Below are 14,368 nucleotides of genomic sequence, written 5' to 3'. Positions count from 1 at the left end.
TAATGTCATATGCTTTAACTATTCAGTTCAGTTCAGTTCAGTTCAGTCGCTCAGTTGTCCGACTCTTTGCAACTCCAGGAACTGCAGCACGCCAGGCCTCCCTGTCCATCACCAACTGCCGGAGTTCACTCAAACTCATGTCCGAGTCGATGATGTCACCCAGCCATCTCATCCTCTGTTGTCGCCTTCTCCTCCTGCCCTCAATCCCTCCCAGCATCAGGATCTTTTCCAATGAGTCAACTCTTCACATGAGCTGGCCAAAGTACTGGAGTTTCAGCCTGAACTATTACAAGCTTTGAAATTGAACCAAAAATAAGGCAAAGTTGTAACAAGACACAATTTTCTTTTTTAGCTTAGCTATTACAGAGTAGTTTTAATACTTTCAGGAAGAGCAGATAATATAAAATTTCCAATACTGACTTCAATTTGAAATAAGGATACGCTTTAGGAGTTATTAGCACTCTGCAAGGTGTGTGAAGTCTGACATTCATGATGTCTTCATTATTAAATAGGTACTGGTACATACTGATTTTGTTATAAAACTTAATAATGATAATAATCTTTCCTTTAGGAACTGGGTTTTCATGTTAAAAACACAGGTAGAGATATAGAATTTGATATGAGACACAGACTTAGAGACCATTGAGTTTTTATAAAGAGAAAAGTTGCAATGCATTTCTCTGTTTGGGCTTTGAAAACTTGTGTATCATTACGGCCACCAAATGTTTTTATGTCACTTCAAAGTGAATATAATTAGTGTTATACTCAGTTTGTGACCTGATTCATTGTCCTTATGGCCCATTGCATCATTCTACTATAGCGATTTGTACCTCAGAGAATCCTGTTAAGGGAAGAGCACCTGATGGTACATATTTTTTTTATGTCACTTTTCCTACTAAAAAAGTAGTATTCAGCCAAAATTTTATGACCACACAGAGGCTAGTAGCTTATAGACATGATGGATTATAGAATCCATCATAAGGATTGTAGAATCCTTAACCTTAATCACAATCCAAGAGTAGGACTTATTCTGATATGATACAATTAGTGACTCAAGGACCCAATTAGGATTGCTTTGTTTTCCTCCAGAATCTAAAATTCTTATAAGCAAAATTAATCACATTATTAAACATTTCATTCAATACTTAAATGTGTGAAACAACCATAAATGGCTACTATTTTTTTTTGCCCTGAGGAAATAAGTTGCTTTATGCTATGTTAAGTTGTATGCACCAAGGGTCAAGGAAGGGGAATCAGTTATTAAATAATATGTGTACATATCAAGAATAAAGACAATGTAATGATCATTTGCACTCAAAAACACTTACTAAAAAGTTTAAGTTCTTCTCTAAGCCTGTAATGCTGGTTTGTGAGTATTTCACCTTAACTCCAATTACTTATATAAAATTGATTTTTATATAATTAGCAATCAACAATAAGACTCCTATGCATTAATTAAGTCTTTTACAAGGGTATAAAAATTCAATCCAACTAGGTTTGAGTCAAACTCATATTCTGGGTCTTGTTTATGTTACCCATATTAATTCCCACAATCTTTGCACCACCTGTTCCACTAAGTAGAATATTTCTACTCGTTTGAAAAGACCCTGATGCTGGGAAAGATTGAGGGCAGAAGGAGAAGGGGACAACAGAGGATGAGGTGGTTGCATGACATCACCAACTAAATGGACATGAGCTTGAGTGAACTCTGGAAGTTGGTGATGGGCAGGGAGGACTGATGTGCTGCAGTTCATGGGGTCACAAAGAGTCGGGCACAACTGAGCAACTGAATTGACTGATTGAATAATCTGTGTTACCCTGAAAATGAACAATTTACTGACTCTGAGTATCAGTTACCTCATCTGTAAAAGAAGGCTTTAATGAAAATCAAGAATTTTTAAACTTTCATCCTTAGAAACTCAGGAGTCTATGGCATAAATCAGAAGCCTCTGAGAGACGTAGCCAAATGTAGCATGGGCAAAGACCCAGGCCTTTTGCCCCATTCAACAATATCAATTTGTTTTCTCTTCTGAGGTCCCATGATTTCATTTGAAAAAAATTTTTAAAGGTATGGAAGTGGCAATGCAGTGAAAAAATTTAAAAAAAAACTTTCTACATGATTTCTGAGTTTCATTCAGTTTTAAAATGCCATACACTTTTTAATATTGGATAACTATCTCATATCTAAAGAGTTATACATCCTCTGACCTAGTTATTTATTTACTTAAACACAGATGTTAATTTCTGTGTGCCTGGTTCTATTCTGACTACCTCATAAATAATAACACATTTACTCTAGTAAGACAGATATCATACTGATGCCTATTTTGTAAAGGAGGAAAACAAAGGCACAGAGAAGTTATCTGCCCAAGGTCAGAGGTCACTGGTAGAAATAGGATCTGAACCCAGGCTGCTGGTTCTAGAATCCGTTGTGGCTCAACCTATCATATATTTTAAATGTATTAGTGATATACTAGTGATACAGTACAGATTGCTGATTAATAAGCAATCCTTTAACAAGCTCCTTTAACAAGTCTTTAATGATTCAGAAATATAAGAGCTTTTTATCTCTTCCCAACAGTGTTAAAATTTGATTTTTCCAATGTAAAAATAAAAATGTGACATGACCTTTGCAGTACCATCACCTATAAGAATGTAACCATCATTAAGGCCTGCTGCTCCCATGGTCAGCTGAACACACGTGAGCAAATGTTCATATTCTTTGTATGAATCACTTTTAGAGACGGTTTCTACTTTAAGCATAGATTAGACGCTGCTAGTAACAACCACAAAATATTCTTGGTGATTAATCCAAAACATACTTTTCGCTAGCACAGATAATGATATTCATTGGTCATAAGCAATATTTATTAACTCCTATCCATATTTTTCAATTCAAAATTTCCTATATTTGCTTCTTAAGTTGCTGTATACTTATGATTTGTAGGTGAGTTTTGTATATATATAAATATAACAGTAGGTAAATAGATAAAAAATCATAAATCATCTTATCAGGAAAAAATATATACATATTCTATCTTAAGATTATTCATTTACTAAACATATGGTTCTCATAAAACTGATGTTTATGTAGTTTTCTGAAAATACTTAAGATTATATTTTGGAAAATATTAGCATGTTGCTTAAAACAGACTTTGAGTTTTAACACTCCCAGTTCATTTGTAAATGAAAATAGAGAAACAGCTAATCCTATTGCTTTAAAGAAAAACTAGAGATAAACTATAGGAAGCTTATTTTAAGAAGTCCTTTTAAGCTGTGGTTCTGAGATGTAATATAATACCCTTTAATGTACACTGACAATGATTTTCAACAATAGAGGTTTCTTCAGTTGTGACATTAATGAATATTATGAGTATATACTCATACAGTATGTCCTTTTCACTTTTTCCCCACAAATTTTTGCAACTTTTTTGACACACTGTGGCAAAATGCAATTTGGGATGTTTAGAATTAATGAATTTATTATTCTTTAACTTTTTTTTTCACTGAAACAATCCATAAAATACACTGAGTTTGGTTGAGTGAAAAGAATGCATAAATTTTCACTTACTTTGTAATATGGTACAGCAACTCTTGAGTATTTAGGATTATCTTTATTAATGGACATAGAGATGTAGAAAGGAAGGCTGAAAAACTCTAGTAATTTAGGTAGAAATATAAAAATTATTGGTTATGGCTAAACGACACCCCATATCCCCACACACAGATAGCAGCTGCTCCTCCAACCATCCCTTCCTCCTGCCTCCTCATCCACAGTCCTTGATCCTGGCCAGCCTTCCCACAACACAAGCCATCAGATGGGCTCCTGAGACCTTCTGCCTGGCAAAAGGCTGCCTGCCTGCAGCTCATTCCACTGGGGGTGCAGAGCAGAAACAGGCACCCTAGACTTTGGAATGGCAAATAGAGACCTGGGGTGGAGGGGGCAGTGTGCCTCAGTTTCCTCCCCAACAACATCTGAATTTTTATAGTATCCAAAAATTGAGAGGTCTTACCTGGTGGCTCAGACAGTAAAGAATCCCCCTGCAATGCAGGAGACCTGGTTTGATCCCTGGGTCGGGAAGATCCCCTGGAGAAGGGATGGCTACCCACTGCAGTATTCTTGCCTAGAGAATTCCTTGGGCTTTGGAGCCTGATGGGCTTCAGTTCATGGGGTTGCAGAGAGTCAGACATGACTGAGTGACTAACACACAAAAGTTCACTATTCATGATTTAATTATCCATACTACATCTGCTTTGCTATTGCTAAAAGAAGAAGAAGAATTTTTCATATCATCTATATTGGTGACTATTCACACAATAATGAAGTGATAGGTGATCTTAAAAGGGAGCATGTTAATATACATTTTGTAATTTTCTTAAACTGTTATCATAAGTTATTAAGCTTTACTTAATTATTCTGACACTTTAGAAAACCTTTCCAATTCATCTTCACAAAGAACATTTTTAAGATAACATACAACATATTTAAAAAATCAACTTAATAAGGAGAACACATACTATCAAAGCATTTGACAATAATGTTATATTTTAAAGTCTCTACTAAAAAGATAGCCTCTTATCTCTAGATCTTTTTTACAGGATTACTTTCTTCAATTATTTACCTATTCATTAATTCTTTTATTCATTTCTATCTTTTTCTCAAGAGGTTTCAAGACTTTCACAAAAAGAATAAATCAAACAAAAATAATACAGTAGAAATAAAAGGAGGAAATCAGGTCTAAAAACAGGAAAGCAAGCATTTCAACATCAAGGATTAATACTTTGCTGTAATTGAGCATAAAACCTATATTAAGTTTCCTGGCAGGCAAGGTAAAAAATACAAAGCAGCAAGTTACAGATCTCTCAGAGAAAAGAAAACATGGCTATGATTTGCCCCTGAAAAGCAAAGTTTTTCTTAGTAGTAGACTTTGAGAAAAATAATTCATGGGAGGCAATATTTTGAGCCCATGAAATAATGTCACTGGATTCTGACCAAAATTTGAAATGCAATACAGTCAGTTTTTGTTATTTACAGTAATGATATTCTATATAGTCCCTATAAACACTAGATTAGCAAATACTGATTCACTGACCCTGAAAAAATACAGTATTAAGTACCTGTCTGGCCACATTTTTATAAACCTATCAATACATAACCTTATTTTGTTTGTTTCTGTTAAAAAGACACTTTATTTACTATATATTGTTGATTCATTAGCACTGAACTCATGGCCAACAGACCTATAACTCATGCCTGAACTAAGTTTATCTAACACACGTATTTTCTCAGTAAAGCCCAGCACAGCCTTCTGGTGCTTAGAAACACTAGACAGTGCTTCAGCATTATACTGGGGTCCATTTAAAACAACAAAATGACCAAAGAAAAACATTAAAGAATTTTACAGTTTGATAATTAAAACAAGAAAGCAGTGCATCTCACCATGTTTGACCTTAGCTGGTATGTGTGGTATGTACCTATCTGGTAACTCAAACCAGGACCATGAGTGTTGAATTTGGTCTGAACAAACAAACTTTATGGTTTAGGCAAATCTGCAAATACAGAACCTACCAATAATGAAGACTGACTCTATACAGGAAGTTAACGGAGAAGATTAACATAGAAAAAAAAAATCAGTGCTCATCTTGGAAAAAATATTATTTCATGAAAGGTGTTTCAGAGCTAATACATATATTGATACAGATGTGTGCATAAAATCCATATTCATAGATAGACCAAATCACAATAAAAATCTTTCAGTTCAGTTCAGTTCAGTTGCTCAGTCGTGTCCGACTCTTTGTGATCCCATGAATTGCAGCACGACAGGCTTCCCTGTCCATCACTGACTCCTGGAGTTCATTCAAACTCACGTCCATTGAGTCGGTGATGCCATCCAGCTATCTCATCCTCTGTCATCCCCTTTTCCTCCTGCCCCCAATCCCTCCCAGAATCAGAGTCTTTTCCAGTGAGTCAACTCTTCACATGAGATGGCCAAAGTACTGGAGTTTCAGCTTTAGCATCATTCCTTCCAAAGAACACCCAGGGCTGATCTCCTTTAGAATGGGCTGGTTGGATAAAAATCTTTACTATCAATTTATGTTTAGAAATCACTGGAATAGAAGATACACAGTGATGCAATGCATAATTCGATAGCAAATTCTCAACTTAATTCACTGACCAGTTTTTCTGAGGAGTCTTTTCTTGTAAAGACTCTCTAGAAAACATTTCAAGAAACCACTGGAGAATTAATGATGGTCTCTTCTAGGGCAGTGACCATGAAAAAGCAAAGAACAAGACAGATCTGAGACTACTGATAAAATGAGAGAATTCTTGTTGATTGACTATAAAGTGGAAGAAGAGTGAAGAAGAAACTGGGGTTAATTAGAAAGAAATCCAAACTACCTGAGAACTGTGGTTCCATGTTTTAAGAAAGAAAGCATGTAAGTAAGTAAGAGAAAAGTTGTTTTTTTGTTGTTGTTTGGTTTGTTTTTTTTTTTTGCTTTTTTAAGGAAAAGATACTAAGAATATAAAAGAAATGAAGTAGAAGATTAGGAAAGGATTAACTAACATAGGCTAAATTTTTTTAGTTTCTTTTACTCTCATCTACAAGTGCAAATAAAAATTAACTAATAAACAATGTAACTTTAAAAAATATTTTAATGTAAAACATTATTGCAAAACATGTCTAACACATTGCAAAGACCCAAAGAAATGTGAGCTACCTGTAAAGTGGTGCACTGACCCGGTCAGTCAGGGTGGAAAGATGCTATGTTACAAAAAGAAAAAAACATTATATCAGGATTTAAAAGAAGAAAATAAAAATTGTATTTCTCTTTTTAGCTCATAAGTGATGTGCTGTGAAGAATGGTTAAGAAACGTATAGAAATAAAATGGAAATACATGAAGCAATGAAAATCAAGTTGCAGTTATATGGGGAAATATCGATGAATCTGTCCAAGGTCAAATCACACTTTGGTCAAACACCCCAAGGTGTTTTCCAAGACTTTTAGAAACGGAGTCTTCAATGCAAGTAATTCTACCTCAATCGATTCTTTTTCTTCCTTTTTTCCCTGTTTTGCTTCCTTCCTTTCTTCCTTCCTCCAAGACCAATTTTTCAATGTTAAACCCCCTGTATGTATTATACCATTATCCTATAACACGTTGTGAATCTACTATGGGTTGCCAGGGGTAAATTTCTCTTTATCTTATTATTTTCCTTAGTTTTTATGAGATTCTTGTCTCATACAAGAATCCTGGGGCTTGTATCTAATTCATCTCAAAACACATTTCCTCTGGCCAACAAAACCATATTGATGACAAATATCCAAAAGGTACAATTGTAGTTTCCTGTTAAGACGTCAATGCATTTTGAGATGTACATATCAATCTCATGTAGTTTCAGTTTGCAAGGCTCTCAAAATTTGATAGAATTTTGGCTTCTATTAAACATACCCAAAACATTTTTTATATAAAATACTAATATTAATTCTGTGTTTAATGCTAAATTATGAAACATTAATTTAGAGTTAATGAATATGAAAAGGTACTATGAGGGTAATATTAAAAAGATTTTAAATGTTTTCTCTTGGGATAAATAATTTTATCAAGTAAAGTAAACACACAAAAATTCTAGACTTTAGTGGGATTCTCTAGGCTTGTGAATTTTTGATCATTTAAGAAGGCTATAGTGTATTCACTAGCTTAAGATAGTTTAAGGAAACACAGATATAAAATTACTTTAACATTTTGAAGTCTACATTTCATGACATACTGAAACATAATAACAATATTCCTTGTTTTTACGTTTTATAACCTTTATTCTCAATGTTCACTGAATTACTGAAAACTATAGGCCTTATTTTTGTATCTGTCTAAAGAAAATGTATCATTATAACTCCACAGTAGAAGTATACCTGAATTGCTTATCTCACTTTGTTGAAAATTCAGTAAAGCAAAGGGAATTTAGACAAAAATAAAACATCCCCCAAAATAGAAATAAAAGGAAATTTACTTATTCATTTTTTCTTGTTTTCAGCATCAGTCCTAACCAGTACTCAATTCCCCCTCACCCTGACCCCAACCTTCTGCCTTCATCTCTTGGTACCTTCGATTGGCTTTGTCTGTTCTTAACATTGAAATAGCAACTTAATATTATTAGACAGATTTATTTAATAAAAACCACATTATTTCTAAATGGCATTCACCCTCCCAGAAGTTTAAATAATCTGCCAGAAATTTACCCCAGCACTGACCTTGTTTTCTTTAGTAGAGTACAAGTTTTCAATAAAACACTTTGACAGTCAACAGCAAAGAGATGTTTGTCTCACCTTAATATATAATAACAAGGATAAGTATCTTGCTTCTTTATATGGACATATTTATATAAGCACATAGACTTGGGGGTTGTTGGTTAGTACAAAAACATATATTCCAAATGCTCCATACATTCAAATCTAGCTGGTTATGGTTTGTTTTGATCTTTGAAAATGTGTTTGAAAGTTCTGTGGGCTTACTTCACATATTATATCCATTTAAACTTTAATACAAACTGACTTTTCCCCTCTACGTAGTTACTCCCCAACTGCTGTCAGTCAGCAGGAGCTCCACATACACAGACTCATGTTAACAGTGGCCTCTAGAAGGATGTGATTTCTAGTTCATTCAGTCTCCTACAGAAAAGCTCAGATTGTATTTCAAACCAAAATAAAAGTCTCTATGGAGGTGACTCTTTATTCCCCACATTTACTACCTACTAGCACAAGTAATCAATCAAAAGGGAAATGGATATTCAACTTCAGATTTGTAACCAATGTAAATGTTCCCCCCAAAGGCCGTGAATGCTTATATTCCAGAGAAATGTGGGACTAGGGGAGTGGGCACTTACAAAACCACCTTCAAAGAAATCCTATGCAAGAAGGAGGCAATTTTAACATTCCTCCCCCCCCCCTCCACCCCACCACCACCTCCACCATCCAGTAAATGGATTACCTTATATCTCCAGTAAATGGATTACCTTATATCTAAATTTCTCCTGGACATATGTTTACTTCATGAACTCTCACTGCTATATTTGATGTCCAGGTGGCTTAAAATGGCTTTACATTCTTGCCCACTCACTGAAATGAAGGCCTATCAACCTTTCAAGACTCACAAACAACAATTTACTTTGAAATGTTCACTGAACTGACTCTACAAGCGAATCTTGGTATGCTTCTATAATTCTGGGCACATACAATAGAACTGTTTGTTAATTATTTTAAAATGAAAATCTCTACTCAGTGAAATCTAAGTTCTATTTTATGCCACCCCTCCGTGAAGAATTCCTTACCACCCAAGCCAAACAGCTTCTTTCTCTGAGTTCTCTGCTACACGTTCAACTCACTGGCTATCCTCACTAATCTGTACTGCATGCAGTTCTCTAGGATTTCATCTTTTTCACCAAAAAAAGAGAAAATTTCTAAAAGGTAGGGAGTGCCCAGCGCAGTCCAGAATCTAGTCCATTCCAAGAGTCGCCTAAAATGTCTTAAGTAAACTCTAGCTATCCTGTCCTGACACTAGAAGGTTTTAATTTTTTAAAAAGCTTAATTCTGGTGTCACACTAACATCTTTACCATCCTTGAATACTAGTGACCCCCCAACTGTCAATGACCATAAGACCCTTCATGAAGGGGAAAATCTTCTTTTTACTCACATCAACTCTAAAAAAATCATAATGCCCCTACAGTGTTCATTTTAATAGGTGCTTCCAATATGATATTCAATGTATGCTCTGTTTCTAGATGTCAAAACTTTAATAAACTAGCCAAAACGTTAAAACAGAATAACAGGGAAATATAGGTTGTGGTTTATTTTGGAGGAATTGCTATTAGCCTGACTACAAGGCTAATCTTCAAACATGACTCTAAAGAAAAGGTCAGCAGCCTGAACTCACACAGAAATGGTTGTTAATAGATGAATGCAATGATGAGGGCTCTTGTGGGTGGGTCAGCTCAGTGACTTTTGACCATCTCAGAAACACAAGCTGTGAAAATACAAATACAAGCATTCCTTCATTTTACTTATCATTTGGATCCTAAGCTCTGATTCACTTTTTTCAAAACTTATTTTGGAGCCAACAGCAATTGGTAAGTAAAAGGCTACCTGGGGCTGATTGTCAGCAGCAGCAGGGCCCCACATCGAGGAGAATTATCGCTCTTGTTCACAAGAGTATGTTTATAATACATCTGAAATTGCCTGGCAGAGGGTCTTTGAGGAGACTGCAGAGCAAGGGTGGAAACAGATAAGAATATCGCTTGAAAAAGATACTCTAGTGATTTAGAAAGTTCTTTGGAGAAATATTTTTCCCTCTCTATTCAGTATTTCCATTCTTTGTCAACTCAGTTTTATTTGGTATCAGTCTATGATGTTTAATACTTGCTTTCTAATTTTTTTTTTCTATCAAAATAACTATGTGCACAGTCTAAATAGCTCTTAGCAGCAGATCACACACTTTGCATTTAACAGTTAGTCACCCAAGAACAACCTGCCTCAGACACCTGGACTTCAGCAGATAACCCTGGCAAATACTGTCTGAGCAGGCCTGGGGAGTGAAATGGTGTGCTAGACTCAGACAGACCTGGGTTGTTGCTTCTCAACTAGAAACTGTGTGATGCTGGAAAGGACACTCTGAGCTTGGGTGACAGAACTGCAAAAGGACTTGGGAAGGATGAGTGTGACAAGAATGAAAACAGAGGTGCCACAAATTACATTTCAGAACTACTTTTAAAATATTCTCATCTAAGAACAAATTCACAATAGACAGATTTTCAATTCTGATGATGTGGACACTTAACAAATGATTCTGCAGGAAAACCCTGTGGTTTTACTTAACAAAAGTGAAGATTACATATCACTCAACGTATCATCACAAAGCTCTTTCTATTTGAAGGGGCCAAAGTCTAGATATAACTTGTAACCCTGCTGAATTCTACGCCTGAGAACAAAGGGTAATTTCTGCTCCGCAATCCTCAGTGGGTATGTAAATGAATGCTGCTGAAATATTCAGAAGCTGATACCAATACGAAGTGAAGTGTAATAATCTAAATGTGCCACTGCTTTCCCCTGCTACTAATTACTTGCTTTAGGCTTTTTTCACCAATATTTTGTCTCCTTGCCTCTTCTGTACAGACTGAATGGACATCCAACTACAATTTCTGAACACAACTCTGAAGCATTGTCATTATTATACTGGCTTGGTTGCTGCCCTGGTTATGATCACATAGTAGAGTTGGTTGAAGGGCAAACCTGCCAAAGTTACAATTTTTATGAGCTAACTTACTTTTCATTCCATGGAAATGTTATAGAAATCACTCTGATAACCAGGAAAACATTCACTGGTTAAAAGAAAGATCAAAACCAGTGCACCAAAGTCACAATTTGTATGGTCAGCCAAAGGCTAACAGGTAACTGCTGATTTCCTAAAAATTTTGAGGACACAAAATAAAATTGAAATGTCTCAAGTCTTCAATGCAATGAAGGTTGGTGGTGCTTTCACTCTACATGAAATAATTATTTCCATTGTTAATTACAACCACTCTATTTCCATCCCTGTTTACTCTGAAGGACTCAGACTTTACGATTAAACTTAAAGCAAATTCAAAGGAGGTTTACCATATTTATTCAGAGGCTCTCCTTTTGGATAAAAGGCCTTGTGTCTAGCAAAAGCTTGCTAACTAGCTTTCTCTTCCTGGGGAATAAGTTCTATACTAAGAGGCTCTTTCAGTTCAGCTCAGTTTAGTCACTCAGTCATGTCTGACTCTTTGCGACCCCATGAATCACAGCACGCCAGGCCTCCCTGTTCATCACCAACTCCCGGAGTTCACTCAGACTCACGTCCATCGAGTCCATGATGCCATCCAGCCATCTCATCCTCGGTCGTCCCCTTCTCCAGCTCTTCAGGCTATTTCAAAAATTGGTTCCTTTTAGACACTGCCCCCATTGCTAATTTGACAGTCACAAATCCAGAGGCTGATTCAGCTTATGCTCAAGGCACACTTGAAGCCACAAATCATTAGCCATACAAAATAACTTAGAATAAATCTTCTATTATTTTTTAGGGTTCCAATACAATTTGGGGTCAGTGCCAAAACCAGTCACTTCTAAAGGAAATCAACCGTGAATATTCATAAGAAGGACTGATGCTGAAATTCTAATATCTTGACCGCTTGATGAGAAGAGTTGACTCATGGGAAATGGGAAAAGACTGAAGGCAAAGGAGAAGAGGGCAGCAGAGGATAATGCAGTTAGATAGCATCACCAACCCAATGGACATGAATTTCAGCAAACTCCAGGAGACATGTCTTCCTCCAGGAGGATGGAGGACCCTGGCGTGCTGCAATCTATGGGGTCACTAAGAGCTGGATCTGACTTAGTGACTAAACAACAAATACGATTTTATATCAAAATAATTTTTTAATTACTCCCACTATATAAATGTGATGACAGCAGATGTGGACATGAAGATGTATGAAAAGCCCAAAGCCACTTTGATTCAATGGAAACTTGAAAACTGGACTAAATCATTCTACTCATTGAATCATACTCTAAATAATACGTAAGTGTCATGAACTAGGAAAATTTGAAGAATAAATGAAATCTATTTAGGGGAAGTACTGAAATATTATTATCACTTGAATTATTAATGATGTCATATAGAATAAGAGGATTTTACAAATATCATTAATAAACACTGTACTTTGAACACTTACTATGTTCACAACTGTGCTAAACACAATCCATACTTTTTCTCACTTTTAATTCTCACAAATAATAGGTGTTATTATCATCTTCATTTTATAGTAGAGAAAAGTGAGTCTTGACAAGGTTAAATAATTAACCAAAAGTCACCCAAATAGTAAATGGAACAGCTAGAACTCAGATACAAGTCTCTCTCTAACTCCAAAGATTCTGACAATATTCCTTACTGCCACTTTCATTCATTCTGTTATTCCTTCAAAATATGTTTATTGAATATCACCGAGGTGAAGGGTTTTGGAGTTGATGTTATGATATATCTCTGAAACTATAAAGATAACTCTTGTCTTTAAAGAATATATAGATACTTTAAGGGAATACAGTCTTCAAAGGACTCAGTATATATGAGGTATATCTGAATAATTATATCATTATCCTGGGTTGCACGATAACTTTCCTCCACCTTCTAAATACGAACATCTTGGAAGAGACCTGGAAGAACCAACAAAGACCTTATCCCACGAAAGTATACTGAGCATAGGTTCAAAAGGCAATTAGTGACAGGATCAAACTGTGTATGCCTTCAATGGCTAGAAAAATCCTCAATAATTTACAAAGCAGCCTCAGTTTCTGAGAGAGGGAACTCACTATTTAATAACTCTATCTAAAATATAAAATAATTCAGATTTAGTCCATTCTATCTTTGTGAAAACACTTGTGGGAATGATCTAGAAGACAGGATAATGTCAGAGAGAGAACATAAACTGTGGAGTGAAAAAAAAAAATCTGTGTTTGAATCCTGGCTGGTTCTTTGAAGCTGTTCTCACATTAGTAAACTAGAGATGATAATAATGGATCTTAAAGGGTTGTTGTAAAATAATCGAGAAACGCTTTACATGAGGGAGATACCCAGTATGTATTACAGCTTTTAGCACTGCTCAATCTTAAATCCTTTTATTTTCAGGAATATTATATATAGGTAGGTATCCTTTCCTTCCCTCCCTACTGTAGCTGAATTTCTCCTAAAACTACATACTTGATCCATGAAAAAACATTTTTATGATAAAAATAAAACAATTAATTATAGTATACATGAGGTATTATTCTCACCTGATAGACTATTCAATGTATGGCAAAACCAATACAGTATTGTAAAGTAAAATAAAGTAAAAATAAAAATTAAAAAAAAAAACAAATTCAGTTCCAAAACACTGGATTATCATATTCAAAACATAGACTTTTCTTTTTTTCTTCTATTCATTAAAACCAAGCTTATTGAGGTATAATTTAATATATAGTAAAATTTATCTTTTTTAGTACATAGTTCTATGACTTTTGACGAACACATAAAACTATATATGACTATAAACACATAGTCATGTAACCATCAAAATCAAAATCCAAACTGTGTCATTACCCTCAAATTCTGTCATTGCTATTTGTGGCCCATCTCTCACAATGCTCAAAGTCCTTGGCAATGCTGATTTGGTTCTTGTGCCTATAGTTCTACCATCTCAGAATGTCAAAAGAGAACCATTACATATTATAAATTTAGTTTCTTTCATTAAGCATAATGCATTCAGATTCATCCATTGATTATATATACCAGTAGTTATTGTTCTTTTATTTTTACTTTAT

The sequence above is a fragment of the Ovis canadensis genome, chromosome 4 (assembly GCF_042477335.2).
Source record: "Ovis canadensis isolate MfBH-ARS-UI-01 breed Bighorn chromosome 4, ARS-UI_OviCan_v2, whole genome shotgun sequence".
NCBI lineage: Eukaryota > Metazoa > Chordata > Mammalia > Artiodactyla > Bovidae > Ovis > Ovis canadensis.
Note: the sequence above shows the minus strand (reverse complement) of the source record.